Here is a 17579-nt window from a genome sequence, read left to right on the forward strand (position 1 = left end):
CATCGTTTGCAATAATGTGCGAGTGAGTTACAAACCCTTGGTGTGTCAGCAGCAGTGGTCCAGCTGCACATTCTTAGCTTCCAAGGTATGGACCTGAAGTTCTTTGCTTTTGGCACCCGAGTGTATAAATGTTGAGCTGCACGATTTATTCCCCAAGTACACATTATGGCACAGTATCTAGAAACCCATGTTATGGAGAATTCTTCTACCTTGTTTGATAGCCTTTACTGTAATAGAAGGTGAGAATCTCACAGAAGGTGTATTTGCCATTATTACACTCTCCTGACAGCTACCCAGTCTTACAAACTGAGGACCCAAGAACAATGGAATTAAGGGCTGAATGTCGGATTTATCTAAATTCACCTGGAGCAAGATGATGCACTACCACAGAGATAATGGAGGAATTAGCATAATGAGGCAAACAAATGCTTCAGAGTCACAACTTTTCCTCCAATGCCTCTTGCAATGCTTCCTTTGCTCTTTTGAGTATTAAAACCTTCTTAGGGCAGCTGACAAGTGGGTGATAAAAGGGAAAAATAAAACACTGTCACAAATGCTGCCCATTTCCTTTATCCTCTCCATACACACAATCTGGGGTACAGAAAAATAGAAACTTCCATGGCTGGATTAGACTGAAATGGCTAAATCCTGCCTCCAACTGCAGCCTGTAGCTGATACTTAGGTGACATGGGAGAAACCAGGACAGACTGATCCTTCCTAGAAAACGTCACTGCTTCTGGTTGTCAGACGGTTAAAGATTTCCTCAACTATCTACTATGAAAGCAGCATTCATCTAGCACAAAGGTCCACAATTTGTGAATGTTATAAAGAAACTATATCCTTTTGCTTGTTTTAGATCATCCCCTTTAAAAAAAAAAAAAAGACACGTGGGTTCTCTTCTTTCCTAAGTAAATTAATGTTCAGACACTTCTGTAATGACATGCTTTAACTGATCTTTCTGCAGTCCCTCTGCTTGTGTGCTTTATGTCCTCTGTTTCTCAGAACAGGCACGTCTTCATCTATTTGCTAACATCCACTTATAGTAAAAACCCCCATTATTCATAAACCTCTTCTTCACCTTTAATCCAGTCATTAATCACGACAATTGATAATTACTATGATTAAGAAACAGTGACACTTGAGTAAAAATATTTTCTCTTGTTTCAAAGTAGTTTAGTCTCCTAAAGGACCTTTCAACGAGGAACACTGTCAGAAATCCTAGTTCACCACTGCTATAGCGATTCCAGTAAACTGAGGTGCCAAAAAACATGCCCACTCACAAGAATTTTACAGTATAGTGTATTTTACAGTATAGCCAGATGCTGCCTGGTGGCCCTGGGACTACTGAACATGCCCTGGCGCTGCTTGGTGCACTAGCATAGAAAAAGCCCAAATCAATGGGGTTATCCAAAGTAGACCACAACGGAATAATTGCCCTTCATGCTGACTCTTACTTATTAAAAGCGGTTATGTGTGATCAGCACATCCCCACAAGAACAAAACCCCAGATTTTGGATGTTCTTGCAAGTATGGGGGCTCCTTCTGTGGCCATCTAAGCATGCTATTCATAAATGTTTAATAAAAAGAGTGTGAACCACAAAGTGAGAGCAGAATTCCTCCATCTTAGTCCACTGCCAAATTCATAGTTCTATCTGTTTTGTACCATACAAATGTTTTACAGTCACATTTCTTGGCTTTTTTCTTTTTTAAATTAAAAAAAAAAAATAACAAACCAAACACTATGTGATCATAGCTTCGGAGCTCTACTGATAGGATGCTTACCCGTGTAACAAATCATATCTTATACATTAAGTTATTATAAATTTATTTCTTAATTTGTCTTTTGTTTGAGGAAAGAGGTCATCAAAGATCGGTTATTTCTGCTGCTTTGAACATTGAAGCCTAAAAAAACCCTATGCCTTTCCGATGCGTTGTCTTTCCAGACAACCCTTCACTAAAGAAGTGTTTTAGCATGGCATACTTCCTCACTCTTCCTTGCCTGGTTGATAGGACTACCTAATGATTATCTAAGTTTCCAGCTATTTCCTTAAAGTCAAATAGTGTCCCATGCAGATGAATTGTCCTGAGACCTTATTGAATAACAAGCTCTAATCTGACAACGTGATTCTTCTGATCAAAGATAATTATAACTTTTCCAGGTGATTAGGTTGCCTAAATGGAACTTTCTCACTGAAACACAATTTTTATGTATTAATAACTTTGCTCCTACTACATGTTCACCTCTTCCTTTATGTTCCTTCCATAACTGTTTTGTAGGGTTTGACTGCTGCACTCCTCCAGGTAGTTCAACAAGCACCAATTCTACTTAGCTCTGCAGAGAGATGGCTTGTTCAATTCAACTTCAGGCAAGATTTGTCTCACTAACTTTGGATAGCTACAACACAGGCGTTCAAGTCTGCATTTCTAGATGCCTGCTACAGTCAGAGGAGAGAAAAAGGCATTTCACAGGACAATATATTTTAGTCTAATGAAAATACAAGAACCTGCTGAGAACCAGAGTTTTAAACTGGAGTCATCTAAAGTTAGTTGAGATAATTCTATTTCACTTACGTTTTGAATACCACCTTCCTCAGAAACACATAACAAGAGCTAAGCCCTTGATTATCCTTAGAAACAATAGAAGAACAGCACCTGAGAGAGTAATGTATTGTATTTTCCCAAGTGATTAGCAGTCAAAGAGTGCCAACCTGCAAGTGTGAATCATATTCAATTACCATTAATCTAGAGTAGAAAAAAAGAGGATAATTGTTCACAGAGGTTTAGCATCTAATTCCATCTTTTTAAATGATTTCTCCAGAACATACAATGCACCCAATAAAAAACTTCCAGCGACTTAATTTATAACATTGTCTAAAGCATAAAATTGTCCTCCCTGAGAAGTTACAATCACATTCACTGTCAGTTTAAGGCAGAGTGAATTCGAACCAGCACTGTGTTTACTTGAGCCATAAGAAGGAAATGGTAATCAGAAATAGTAAGGTTTATTACGTGCCTGAGTTCACTAGGTGTTCTCATTCAACAAATCCTTTCCCTGCTCTGTGACTCAATTTACCCTCATGTAGACTGAGGATTCATATTTTCTGAAAGAATAGCTGTGAAGTTTTATGGCTCAGAATTATACCTTGCATTCAAATACACATCGACATTCTGTTTGTTTCACATCTGAAACTGATATCAGAGTTCAGCCCTTGAGGTCCAAGTAAATAATTAGAGGCTCTCAGCTGAAAAACACTAGGAAAATGTGCATTAATATTTGACTTCCTTTGCGTGGCATTTTCTGGGACATGTTTTCTAATCATTAACATTATCCAAACATGCCACATTTCCTCTTTAGCAAGGTTTTACTGTGGGATTATCTTGATTGATGCGGATAACAGCATTGCTGTGAAGAGTGATCTTTTATGCACACACTCTAGCTTCTGTTAACAACTGTAAAGATTATGGGTTTATACAACAGGTATTAAAAGACTTTTCCTTTTATTAACCATTTAGGTCAGTATTTTGCCTTCTATTTTGTGCATACAGGCTTTATGATTAAGTATTCAAAAATTTTTGTCTTCTTTTTCTTGATTTACTGTCAGACAAACTTATTTACATCTTTGTTCACCTCGTCATATTTAAGGAATTCAACAAGTCTGCAGGCTCAAGGAACATGAATGCATTTTATCATTCATAAAGGATGAATGTAAAATGCATTTCCACATTATTTTGTGTGACTAAAAAATCTTACAGTATAGTCATCAGCTTTATTAAAATCACTTGTACAGCAACTCTCATCAGGGTTACAAGACATCCACAGCTGAGTGTACTCTTCTCTATTCAATGCCATGAAGAGCTCTGAGTAAGAGAAGGAAATGTAAGTGCCACTCAAATAAGTGATTGCATATAACTCAAAGATTTAAATAATTTTCTACCTAAAGTCCCAATATATAACATTACTTTCTCCCCCATGTTCCCTCAGAGACAACTGTTAAGAAATATCAGAGGGCTAAAATAAAATAAAAAAAACTAGAGCATTAACATTAGACTGAAATATGTGTACTCACTTCATTTTGAAGCCTGATGTTTGCATGATAAAAGGAATGAATGTTCAAATGAGAAATTTTACATGTCAATAGGTTTCTTACAAATCACATATGTATATAGCTTAAAAAGCATCCCAGAATCTTTATGGCTGCAAAATGTTTAGTTGTTGACCTCACTTATTTCTTTTTAATATGAAACAGATGTCTGTAATTGAAATTATATGTGATTTTTAAAGTTGTGCCTTATTTATGGATTTGGATACATCTCTATTATTATGCTATAAAAGAGAATTTATTTTCCTTCTTTTTAGTTTCTTGGTTTCATTTAGACATTTATTTAACTCTGGCCACTACTATAGGCAAGGGCATAATTTTGACAGAAATCTTTGCTCTGAGACATATCTACATTGTGTGTTTGATCCAAACGTGTTGATGACATCATCCACTACCTGGAAAACCACCAAACTCCAAAATCTAAACCACACTCCCCCTCTCATTTTTGGGTACTGCGATCCAGCCAAGATCTCTGCCCAGTGCTGCCTGCACGGACAAGCTTGAGCTCTGCTAGAAAGTCCAGGCCAAGCCAGGTGGTAACTTTGGCAAAAGCCCAGGAAGAGCTGGTATGGCTGTCATACAGCTCTCAGCCCTCCTTGTCCACTGGATTCCTTGTTTGAGGGAAGTAGAACTTCTGCCCCTCTTCCAAGGATGTAAGTGGGAAAGGAACCCTCACAAAATAGGGCAGCACACTTGTGTTCACAAATACAGGAATATTTAAAAACAGCTATAAATTACTGATGACTTAGTGCAGTGAAGAGAAAGTCCCAAAAGACATAAAATAATAAATAACATGAATAGAATGGAATTAGAAGCTTTTCTAAAAATATAATATGTATTCAAGAACTAGAGTGTAAAATCTGAAGAAGTAGCAGTATTCTGAGAGGCAAGATCAGTGACAGTTTAAACATTTTTCGTTTTTATAAAATAAAAGATGCAGCATCAGAAACCAGCATTGTTTGATGGTATCACATCAAGACTCAAGGGGAGTAAAATTTAGCTGAACAAAGCTACTACAACCATCTTACTATCTCATTTCAAAGTACTAAGGCATGAGGGTTCCCATAATACTTCTGTAATTCTGGTTAGTTTATTATTTCTGAAACATATTTCCTTTACATAGAAACAGGAAAGTGTTCTCTGCTGAGATAGAATCATTACAATGTGTGTGGTTTTAAAGTAAACAATTTGATTGTTTGGTAATTAATTGAAAACATAGCTGTCTTTCACAATTTAAAGAACAATTACATGAAATACAATCAGCACCATTCTTTTTAGATTCAGGTGATAAAATTCCATCTAATGCTGTGTCACAAAACCACTTTCCCCAGGAGATTATATGTACCCTATCCCATTAACATTACACATCCTATAGAATTTAGGTCAATCTCAACAGCAAAGATCTACTTGGCAATATTACACAATCTTAGCTGAAACCCTTCCTTGTCTTCTACTGGTCTAACACCATGGCAATTCTCAGGATCTGCTTTATAAGATGAAGTTAAACCTTCCAAAACCTCGAGTGGTCTATCGAGCATTTGCAAATAGGTATGTAGACAAATACCAAAAAAAAAAAAAGACGACCTACCAAGTAGGGGAGGAAATATAGTTAGCAAAATAACCTACACTTCTCAACAAAGAGAAACAAACTTGGAAGTTATAATATATATTTGAACATTTAGGGTAATTTTTAGATAACTATTCATACTGGGGAATCACTGAGATTTTGCACGATTCTGAGACAGACAGTATGCTTTAAAAAATATTACAATTGCAAAAAGCTGATCAGTTTTCTTCCATTTTCCTGCTCAGAGAATGACAATTTAATCCATGTGTTTCTAAACACGCGTTATTGGGATACAGTCAAGAGCTGCCAGCAAGTTAATTCCTAAGCTCTTCCTCCCTCTGATGCTTCTATAAGGGAGGAAAAGGAGTCGTGACCAACAAAGACGAATCAACTCAAAGAGGAAGCCCCTAAAATCTCAAAAGCATTTTGAGCCATTTTGCACCTGACGCAACTGAATAGAACCATTCCAGGGCACCATGTAAAAACCCCAAAGCCTGGCACCACAGGCTTATACAATGAAGCAATGAGGTTCTTGAGGAACTGAACATTCACAATGATGCTTTTCTCTATACCACAGCCTTTCAAGGCTAAATATTGGTTATGCAGCTTCCAAAAAAAGTAATGAGATAAATTACTCGGTGTGTTATCATTAGATTAATTCCACAAGTGTAAGCAAGTGGTGTGTGGCTTAAGGTGAGAGGCCACCCACAGGAGAAGGCTGGGAAAATAATGCTAGAACAGAAGCACAAGATTTAAAATAAAAGTTACACAAAGAAGAACCATCCAAACTGAGTGAAATGTCAAACAGCAGAATTCAGAAGCTACTTAAAAAAAAAAAACACCTAAAATTGATTTTATTTTCAGGAATTTATGAATTCGTTTAAAAACTACTACTTTTCTAATACTGAGTTTAAGCACTGCTCAGCACTTCTGTTTTTCAAAACTGTCCTACATTCAACACTGCTTTCAAACTGAAAATGGCAAAGCAATGTGACAAAATTTTTGCAGTGGCTACTTTGGAGGAATGAAATGGAATAATTTTCCTTTAAGCTTGTGCTGCCACTCAAATTGACAATCTATCCTTTTAAGAATCACTCACAATGCTTCAGACAGTCCTAATATCTGGCAAGTTAAATACCCACCTTGCGGAAATCCTCACACTTTGTTCATTGATTTCAACACACTGCAGTAGATCACGTACTTGGTAATATTTTGCACTGACTTATCTCAGCAAAGAAATGGAGAGATTAATGTCTCTATATGATCAATTATATATCATTGTTTCAGTTATCAAGATTAGTTTCAAGAATATTTTCAGGAACTAATTCTCATATTTTTTCACAATATTGTCTCTTAAACAGACGCAACGTGTCCATTCACTGCATTCAAAAATGAAAATAGTTTCTGGATGCATAAATGCAGTAAAGATTGCTGCAAAAAATAAAATTTTAGCATGCTAAACCTACAATAGTGCAGGACAATTTTATTTTCATGACTAAAAAGCAGTTTCAACATGCATTTCAAATATATTAAACTCTTAGACTGGAAGCTACATTTATTTTCCTTTCTAAACCCAAGAAAAGGAAAATCAAGGCAAGTCCACAAAACGTATTACTTATTTTGTCAAACAGTAATGCTATTCACATACATCACCTAATTAATAGGACCTACATGCTTTCTCTTTTGAAATACGACAGATTTATAGTACCACATTACATGCTGCAAATAGCATGAGGTACAGAATAATTGATAATGTAAGATGAGACTCACACGACAGCAAAAGTAAACATGTTTCATGTATAATAAGGGTGGCTGAATCATAGGATGTGATATTTTCTTGAGCTCTGGTTATTTCCTCTGGGTTGCCTTAATGCTTGAGCAGATTCCTATCAGAATTACAGAAAGAAATGCCAAGCCTCTGCTGGTTCTGGTTATGACCCCTTTCTCTTTCACCAGGTTTTGATGTCCCTGCTGGAAGGATCCTAACTACATCACACTCCCCACTATAGGGTACCCAGAAATAATGTGAAATATGACAGAGAAGATGGCTACATCTTCACCCACATTAAGTGATGCCCTCACTTCAGCTCGGTAAGAACTCTCCTGCTTGCCTGCACACTTATGTCTTTGCATACTAGATTTTAGAATAAAAGGTACAACCCATCTTCTAGGTTTGGATTAATTATTTTAAGAGTAGATACTCCTTCTCCCAAAACCAGTTGTGGAGCAGTCACACTAGCTTTCATCAAATAATAAAAAATAAAAAAAAAAAGCCCCAATCATGCCAACGATTAATTCACAGAATCAGAATCATTTAGTTTAGAAAAGACGTTTCAGATCATTGAGACTACCCATAAACTTAACACTGCCAAGTCCACCAACAAATCATGTCCCTGTGTGCTACATCTACACGTCTTTTAAATACCTCTAGGAATGCTGAACTCAACCCTTTCCTTGGGCAGCCTGTTTCAATGCTTGACAACCCTTTCTGTGAAGAATTTTTTCCTAATATCCAGTCTAAACCTCTTCCAGCACAAATTGAGGCCAGTTCATCCTCTCCTAGCACTTGTTGGTTGGTAAAAAGAGATCAACACCCTCCTCACTACAACCTCCTTTCAGGTACTTGTAAAGAGCAATTTACTAATTTCAAAGAGGCTACTTTTTAATTTTCCACATTTTTCAAATTCTCAGTTACACAATATTTTGTATGAAAAGGAGCTTCTTTCCTTGCAGCCCAGTGATTAGAACAGGGTGTCAGAGCCTCAGATAGAAATCTGATCTCTCTAACAAAACAAGGAAAATACCTTACCCACAAAGTAATAAAGCCTTGCGATCTGGGGCCCCCTCATTCTCTCATTTTTTCTATTAAGCACTGAAATGTTCCTTAGTACAGGATCCTGGGTGTTCCCAGAGTGTCCTAAGCAGCAGGCTATAGAGTTACTTTTTGTACTGCTGACCAAAATAGATGATAAAGCATTTTATACATAGAGGCTGTTCCAACAGAAAAGGAAGACATTCTGTAATAGCATATAGCTCCTCAGTTAAGACATTCTCTTCCATAGCACCCGTTCTATGATAGCAGCTATATTTTCCCATACATCTAGTTTTTGCTTGTATCTAAAATTCCTGTTAATGCATTTTTGGTTGGATAAAGCACGCTGCTTTGATTAGCTGGAAAGAAGAGGGAAGGAGGGAAGAAAGATCTGCTTCTTGTCAGCTGGAACCATTTTAATTTATTTATTTTTATGTCGGTCACTGAACTGACAAATCAACTTATTGTATAGCCCAAGTGCAGATCGCCTGCCCTGAAGTCAAAGTAAGCCTTCACATATGAAGGCAAAATTTGGCCTTTGCTTTTTGAACACACCCCTCTGAGCTGTGGAGTACGGATCTTATTGCAGGCTCTGCAGGTTCCATATCAGCAAATGCCAATGGGTAAACTAAAAGAGAGAAGCTTTATAGAGATTAAGAGATTATACTTTCTCTGCAAGACATAATTAAAACAGAAGGAAGCTTAAATTTCTCTAATTCCTAAATGGAATAAATCAGAGGAAAATATCTTGTATTTTTATTTTCATAAAGGCATTAATATGCGTTTCACAAAGCATTGTATCACTGCACATGTATTTGAACAGGAAAAAAACAGATGCATCCATTAACAAACACCTGCTGAGAGAAGTACTTTCCACTATTCTAATTCATACCAATACCTATTATGCATTGCCTTTTATAATTTCATCTAACTTCTTGATTCATTAATTGTACTACAATTAAAAAGAGCAAAGTATGGAATAACAAAGTAGAATTGTGACAATTTTCTGCAACCTAAAGTAAAACAAAATAAATACCTGGAACAGATTTTCTTCTTTGCCATTTACTGTGACGAAGTCTGCACCTACAAAGAATTGTTGCTAGGTACTTCTGATCATAAACAGGAAAGAGTTTCTGCTTGCTATTTAAATTCCATATCCATAACTGGCAAAAATTGACACGGACCATTTCTGGATTAAGTTTCTCTGAATACATCATGTTTAATAAAAGAAGTAGCATCAATAATGCAAAGAAATTCCTATCCAGAGAAATACCAAAAGGACGTGGCATATATTGTGTCAGATTAATCCAGATCTCTAGAAGGCTGCGTGTTCCTGGAAAGTGCCACTTGACGTTGCCCTTAAAGTGCAGTGTACATAACAAAAATCTATCCTTGGCTACGTGGACATTTCACCTTGCAGATGATGCACGGTGCCACAGACAGCGATGCCTGCACCAGAGGGGAAGTGCTCTGAGCTTAGGATCATGAGGGCAGCCCCTGTGTCTCCACTCTGGCTGGGAACACTTGATTTAGGGACCAAATGGCCTAATTTAATTGTTACAACTGACTTGGGAAGCTGTTGTACAGTATACCTTCAGCAATTAAAAAGACAGAAAACAAAAGCCATTCATCTAGCCTGTAAAATTGCCCTGAATCCTGAGAATTTCTGCATCAAACCAAAATATTCTGATTCAGTTGTTATTTCTTTTAGGAGGATACTCAGGTCCAATTTAGGGTTCCAAAGACAAATAACCACGACATTTCAAGACATATTTTTTCAATAACAAATTAAGCTCATTTAAAAATGCTTATCTTGTTTCTAATCTCACACTGTTCTCTCAGAAGTGAAATTTACTGGTTCCATTCACAATGTATTTGAATACAACTTATTCTTCCTTTTGAATGAAAATACAAATAACAAGCAGAAAAAGCCACACAATAAATTAACACATCACCAATTCTTCTCTTTAGAACAGGCAGAGTACTTCATTGTTCCTCATCTATTTTTTAAGTGTGAATTTTGTTAGCAGTCCAGCATTAGAAAAGTTACTCTTTTTGCATCCCTGGAGTGGAAGAATTTTAAGTTATCAGAAAGGAAGCTATCAGGAATCTTCAGCCAGAAGGCCAAACATGATAACACTACAGAGTCTGAAATCTACATCTAGATGTAGGTTTGATTTCTCAGTGACTGGGGAGGCATGAACATGACTCTCTATTTCAGATGTACTGCATAGATACAGAGGTAATCTTAAGAAGTCCTTAGCAGAAAATAAAGAAAACAAGAACCATCTAGACTATCCTATATCTCCCTGACTCTGCATTTTCGTGCAAAGAACAGAACCGGCAGGATATTTCCCTCCTACTGTCCCAAAGCCATTTGTCCTGTGTGTTTAGATTAAAAAAAAAAAATATATATATATATATTTTTTTTTTTTTTGGGGGGAGACTTCTCTGCAAAAGAAGACACTCTCCCCCAGAAGAAGAAACACAAACTGAAAACTAACATTCTTCTCCAAAGTTTTCCTTCAGGCCATTTTTCTATTTGGCAACCCCCTGTAGCCCCCACTCTCAATCCTACCCACTGCCTTCCTTCTGCACCACCTTCCAGTTCTCCCTCTTCCTCTACTCACCGTGCCCTTTCCTCCTTTTCTTATCTCTTTTCTTATCTCTTAACTACTGAAAAGTCCTAGAAATCCATGAAAATATTTCAAAATTTCAAAACTCCACAAGCCCTGAAAAGACCTCTGCTTCTATAAAAAGAAGAATAACAGAAAGTACGGAAAACAAAGTGCAAGTGTACCGGTATAATAGCTGCAATCACTGTATTTATCATTCTGTTTTGCTTTATACTCTGTGTACATTGTTTAGTTGGTTACTATTATTTTTTCAGTATGTAGGCAGTTATTCTTCCTCACGTATCTGTAAAATACTACTACATTGATTACATATATTAGCAAACTCTTTAAATAAATCACAGCTTTTGACTTTTATCTCTATCCTTGAGTTAACCCCCATCTTGTTCACGTCCTTATATTAAAATATATTTTGAAAAATTTCAAAAATATGCAACACTAAGCAGATGACTCCACAAAGGATATAAATCAATTTATGTAACTCAGTTGCAGGGTTTAATTTTATGGTAAATTTAAATTCTATAATAAAGAACATTAAACTCTACCCTTCTTTTTTTCACTTCATGCTTCTATCTGTAATAAAAATCTGTTTTTCATAGCAGGTAGTTATGAACAGAGAATATTCACAGAAAACATTCTATCCACTGTGAAAAACACTGCTGTTCACAACAAACAAACAAACATTATATTTTGCAAAAAACAAAGCAACCAAGGTCTTTGCGTGGCATTCCTGTAGTTAGGATAGGGCATCTTCATTAAGTTACAGCAATCTCCTATGTTGCTATAACAGCAAAATTAAATAACAATATAACCACACTTAGAAAATACACTGGCATACAGATGTAGAAATGAAAGAAGAGATCCAAAAATTCCTCTCAGTCAAAATGTGGCTGGTACCAGCCAGTCCAGAGGATATATTCAACACTGGAGGCTAATGGACTAGATCGGGCATCAGAGCTGAATGGCTGGAGCACCTGGTCTCCCACCAGACGGTGCAGAGCCCATGGACAGTCCTCAAGTGCTCAGTGTGGCTAATGCTAGAGCTCTACCAATCGAGTAAAACGAGCAGGAAACCCATCAGACGGGCAGTTCATAGCAAAACCCCATAGATAGCTGCAACGAAGCAAAAGCAGCGGGGAATGAGAACAAACAAAAGATGTTAAAACTGCAAATAGCCAGAAAAAAAGAAGCAACAAGCAAGAGCAGTTTAAGAAACAAACCTTAAACTAAAGCAGACAGCACATTAACAGTAACACAAAGCACAGAGGGCTTCCCTTACCCTAAAATGTAGACAGAAATTAGTGATAGATTTCAAACACTTGGTTCAGCAAATAGAAATTTTCTTACAGAAGGAGATTTTTTTTTTATAGTCATTTGGTTTATATTAGTACTATTAGATAGAGATTGCAAATTTTCACAATCATTCTAAAACAATGACACAGCAGAATGACAAGCAAGCTGATGAGTAGATCTGGTCTGTGCAGCAAAATATTTAGACTTTACAAATAAGAAACATAAGGAGAAAAACATGATTTCACAAAACTCTGTCTTAATCAAGAGGTGACCAATGTTACATCTTTCCAAATGACAGAGAGGTTGCCCTTTTGTTTTTTAACGAGTTGAGGTACCTCTTATTTCCCAACCATGAAACAACTCACAAATAGTCAGAGGACCCTTCCAGGCTGCTTGAATTATCCCCTGTGCTAGAGGATTTCAACCCCAAATTCCTGCTTGTCTACCGAAAGGTAGGTTACCATACCTATCAGGGAATTTCCAGTTCTCCTCCTGGAGGGTATGTAATTATAGAAGACAATACTAAACTGGAGAATTCTGCGGTGTATCAGCCACCTTAGCTGGTAACGGAACTTCCATTCCCTGTCCCAAAAGCTGAGACTGTCTTTAGAGTGAAAACTGGAGCCCTCAAGTGAATACAAACCATTAAACTTCATGCTCACACATTTTCTCTCTGGCCCACTGAATCGTAAATTATTTTCTGCCTAAAATAACCAAGACACATAAGGTTAAGGAAACTCCTTCTACGTGAGAAGAAATTCTGAAAGAGTTCAGGTCTCAGACAACGCGAGTGAATGGTTTAACCACAAAGCAAATATATACATAGACTTTTATATCAGCTGCCCTTCAAGCTCACTGCCTTAAATGCAAGAAACTACCTATTACTTTTTTGAAAATTGACCTCTATAGAGGATTCTTGTGCAAGTCAGGCAGAGAATGAGAAGAGGGCATGGAGTTTCTTCCCCACCCCTTTCCGTCGTAGAGAAGGCTATTTCATTCCGTACACCTGCAACAGCCAGGATGACCCTCTTCCATAAAGAGAAACAGCCAAAATATGATAGAGTTGTTGCTGATGCTAGCTTTTAACCTGGGACCTTGCATTTGCTCCATTCCTGTCTGAACACATTAAGTCTTCATTATGGCAGAATCTGAACAAGTTTCTGGGATCTGAAACACATTCTTCACATATGGCAAAATTTCGCAGTTACCTTCTTATCTTTGATATAAAATTTACAATTGTTACAGCAAATTGGGTATGTTCTACTACAATTAGCAAGATAAGAAGGCTCAATAAAGAGGTTTGTAACCAGTTTAGCTGCCTGAATGAAAAACTTGATCACACCATTGCAAGTTCAGGGAACACCTTAATCAGAATTTAGCTTCTTTTCTTAAATCTCTTCTTGCACCTGTAAGATGCCAGGAATCAGTTTAAGCTTCTGGGTTCTTCACTGGGCACAGGAGTATATTTGAGTATGGAGAACAAATAGGATTCTTGCATATCCCATGGCCATCAGAGCCCTGCGAGAATTCAGAGGGTGCCACTAGGCAGCCTGGTCCATGGGTCCCAGTTAAGAAAAAATGATTAAAAATACCCACTTGGATTCTCCATTTAACCATGTTGTGGTAACTGTTGCACCTGCTCCTTTCTGGGTCAACCACAGCAGTTTACTATACGCTCTGTGCACCCTGCATTTCTTCATATCCTTATGGAATACAGAGATCTCACTGGCTGTTCAAAAAATTAACTGTTATAGTGGCTGTTTTTTAAGAAACTGCAAAGAGATGTGATTAAAGAGAATTTCACTGTGGCATCAGCTCTCCTTTAAAAAAATAAAAGAGGGGAGGAGATGAAAGGAGGAGAGAGAGATATGCCATAAGTTCAGAAGCAAAACACTGTTATTATTCTGAAGCAGGAATGACATCCTTGCATTAACACAGTATGAAATCATGGTAGCAATTTTTATGCTGTATTATTTTGTTTTTGTCAGGTCACTGATTTTCAATTTCATCAATACTGTATAAAATGAAGGGAGATAATAGAATAAAAAGCTTCCTTTTGGAGTCCACTACTGAAGCAAGAGCATGTTGCTGCTTCTGTGAATTTAAATCAACAAATGCACCCACAGAAAATACAGATTACTCCTGTCCCTGCATAACACAAATAAACCAAACTCGGAGGTTACAAAAAAGACAATATACCAAAGTAAACTTGGTACAATTCTGAGTGTTTGTTACTATAGTTTACAAGCTGATCTTTTCTTTAGTCTAACATGCAACAAAGCAACCAGAGAAGCACAAAGCCAAAAAGCAACAGTGGGCTTTGTTTACACTTATCTGGGTCCATTGTCTTAAGTTTTTTTCCAAATACTATTCATTTAAAGTAAACACAACACTTGAATCAACCCAGATTTAGCTTACCAGTTCTCATGGTTTGATTGCATTGTTTTGACTGATCAGAGGTCTCCTAAACCACAAGCTCTGGCAAAATGCAGAACTAGGAGACACACACTATTCCCAGATCACGCCTGGCAACTCGCCACCTGAGAGGGACCCAGCTCAGGAAAAAATGCTCATAGAACTGCAGCTGGGTACCAGAACTCCCTAGAGAACCACCTCTCCATTTGGAGGCATTTATGAGGTTCTTTGCCTGAAGAAGTGAAGTAGAGAGAACTAACAGAAAGAAGTCATCACTTACAAAACATCTGAGAGAGCTTGGATCTGGGCAGCTTGACGATGAAATACGTGAATAACTGCTTCTTTAATTCACAACTGCTTCACAGGCTCTACGGCCCAAGGTTCTTGTCTGCCTACAGCCTTATCCCAAGTAAGAAAACCCATTCAGAGCTCACCAAAATTTCAGGTTTGCTCCCAGGCATACAACTGTGCTAGATTGGAGATCACTTTCCAAGGAGAAAAATGCAACTTCTTTCTTCAGAGGTGAATGGAAGCCCCTACAAAATTTATGCAAGTGGAGGATAAGGGTAGCAGGCAGACAGATGTAGCCAGCTCTCCTCCCCCTATTCTCCATTTCTATCTGTGGCAGGCATGTCCCTCACTGACACCGAGCCCGTTGTAACATTACCTGCATCTGTCACTTCACATTATTCTTGTTGATGTACAGAAGAGACTCAAGCAGTTCAGCTGGAACGGACATAATACTCAGTCTGGCCAAGCCCTAACCTGGATGAGTGAGAAACAAGGCCATACTCTACAGAACACCCACCCCATAGTTGACACAAGCTCTTGTGAGGGCAGCAGTATGTCAGCTTTCTCTTGACAAATTGAAATAGTGAGATTTGCCATGATTTTATCCACTGTCCTACCAATCTCAGTCACCACACATTTCCCTATGAAAATACTGTGGATTAAATTGGACATTTCATGATTTTTTTTTTTTTTTGTAGAACTGGATCCTTCCTATCTCTATTTGAAAATAATTAGTCCTTCTCCAACACTAAATGATTAAAATGAAACTAACACAGTACTTATTTTACATGATCAATGTTGGTACAATGAATAGTACATGAATTAATAATGTCTAGGCACTTTTTCTAATTGTTTCCTAATGTTCTATTATTACATATTCATTTGATAGTCGCTGTAAATGCTGGTAATCACCATTTTTTCATTTGTTCCATAAAAATCACACATTTTGCCTTTGCATTCTGCAAAAGAATTAAAAGAATGAAGTACTCATTTGATTTCTCCTTCATTCCCACATTTCAAAACATCACACACTGGGCAGAGGAGTCTCCATTTCAAGCCTCCCTGCAGCAGCACCTGCAACTGCATTGGGATAGATTCCCTAAACTGCTGTTCTCTTAATCTCTTATAATCCAGCTGGCTGCTGGTCCTGTGCAGCTGCTCCAAAACAGACATAATCGACCACTAAAAATAATCTTAAACAACATATAAAATATATACTATCTTAAATACGTAAAGAAACTCTTCTGCAGAACCATTTCTCCATCTGCAGGAACTGTTTCTACTGACTACCAACAGGTATCTCATTTATTACAATTTGGTTGATTCTATATCAGGAACCACCTGGAGAACTTGCTAGAGCAGCCTGGTTCCCCACCAGGCACATGGGGAGATGCTGTGCACTGGTCCAGGCACAGCAAGAAATGCCCAGGAGAATCAGCAAGATAGCCCATAATTCCCATCTGGAGCTCTTCTTCACCACATTAAGGGCTTTGCTGTAGTGGGGTCTGGGAGTTCAGTTGATCGCTTTGTTGCAAGTCTGTCCATTGTCTCTCCTTCCCGTATCACCCAGGGAAACACAGACTTCACTGCTCAGGGTGACCGCAGGGCACAGCCTTAACACCCAGCCACATCACAACCAGTACTATAGTTCAAAGCTGAATTTCATCCTTATATCTCACTTATACCTTCAGCCCTATCCCCCTTTCAATAAGCCTCTCAAATCTGATTCTTGAGGAAGTCTCAGATTTTTTTTTTTCCTTCTATTTGATTAAAAAATAATAATAATTAAAAGTGACAAATTCCAATGCAACTGTTCACAAGTATGTATGTCTCTGGAAGTTAATATTTCCTCCCTGTGAAGTCCAAATTTTCCAAATAACATCAGCCTTCTTATTATGACGTACCCTTACTTACCTGTTCTTAGGTTAGACTGTATCATGAAAAGTCAGTCATATTAGATTGTTCCTGAAATCACAAATTTGCCTTCAAACAAAACAAACTACTCTAATTACACATACTGTTATCCACACACTTCAGGGAAAAAATGAAATGCATTGTGTAGAAACATCTTCTTTAAAAGCAGGGCACCTGAATGAGATGCAAACAACCAATGTGATATTCAAAATAGTGTGTACAAGTAACAATTTCATTTGGTATTAAGACTTAGTTTGGCTTCATCACAACTCTCAAGACAAAATCAATTAAAACATATCACTCAAGACAATATAACAGACTGTTTTCCTATTAAACACACAGAAATAAACCCCCACCTCTTCTGGCTAGTAACGCTTACTGAAAACGCTCACAAAATATAAAACATGAAACAGGATTACTCCAGGCTTTGTTTTGCATCCCTGTCCATATCTTCAAAACATCTTATCATGCAAAACAAAAAAAAAGTACTTCACATCAATATTTTATTGAAATTCTTTCAGGGAAGACTTATATACATTATATTCTCAAGATGA

This window comes from Cuculus canorus, chromosome 4, assembly GCF_017976375.1.
Source record: "Cuculus canorus isolate bCucCan1 chromosome 4, bCucCan1.pri, whole genome shotgun sequence".
NCBI lineage: Eukaryota > Metazoa > Chordata > Aves > Cuculiformes > Cuculidae > Cuculus > Cuculus canorus.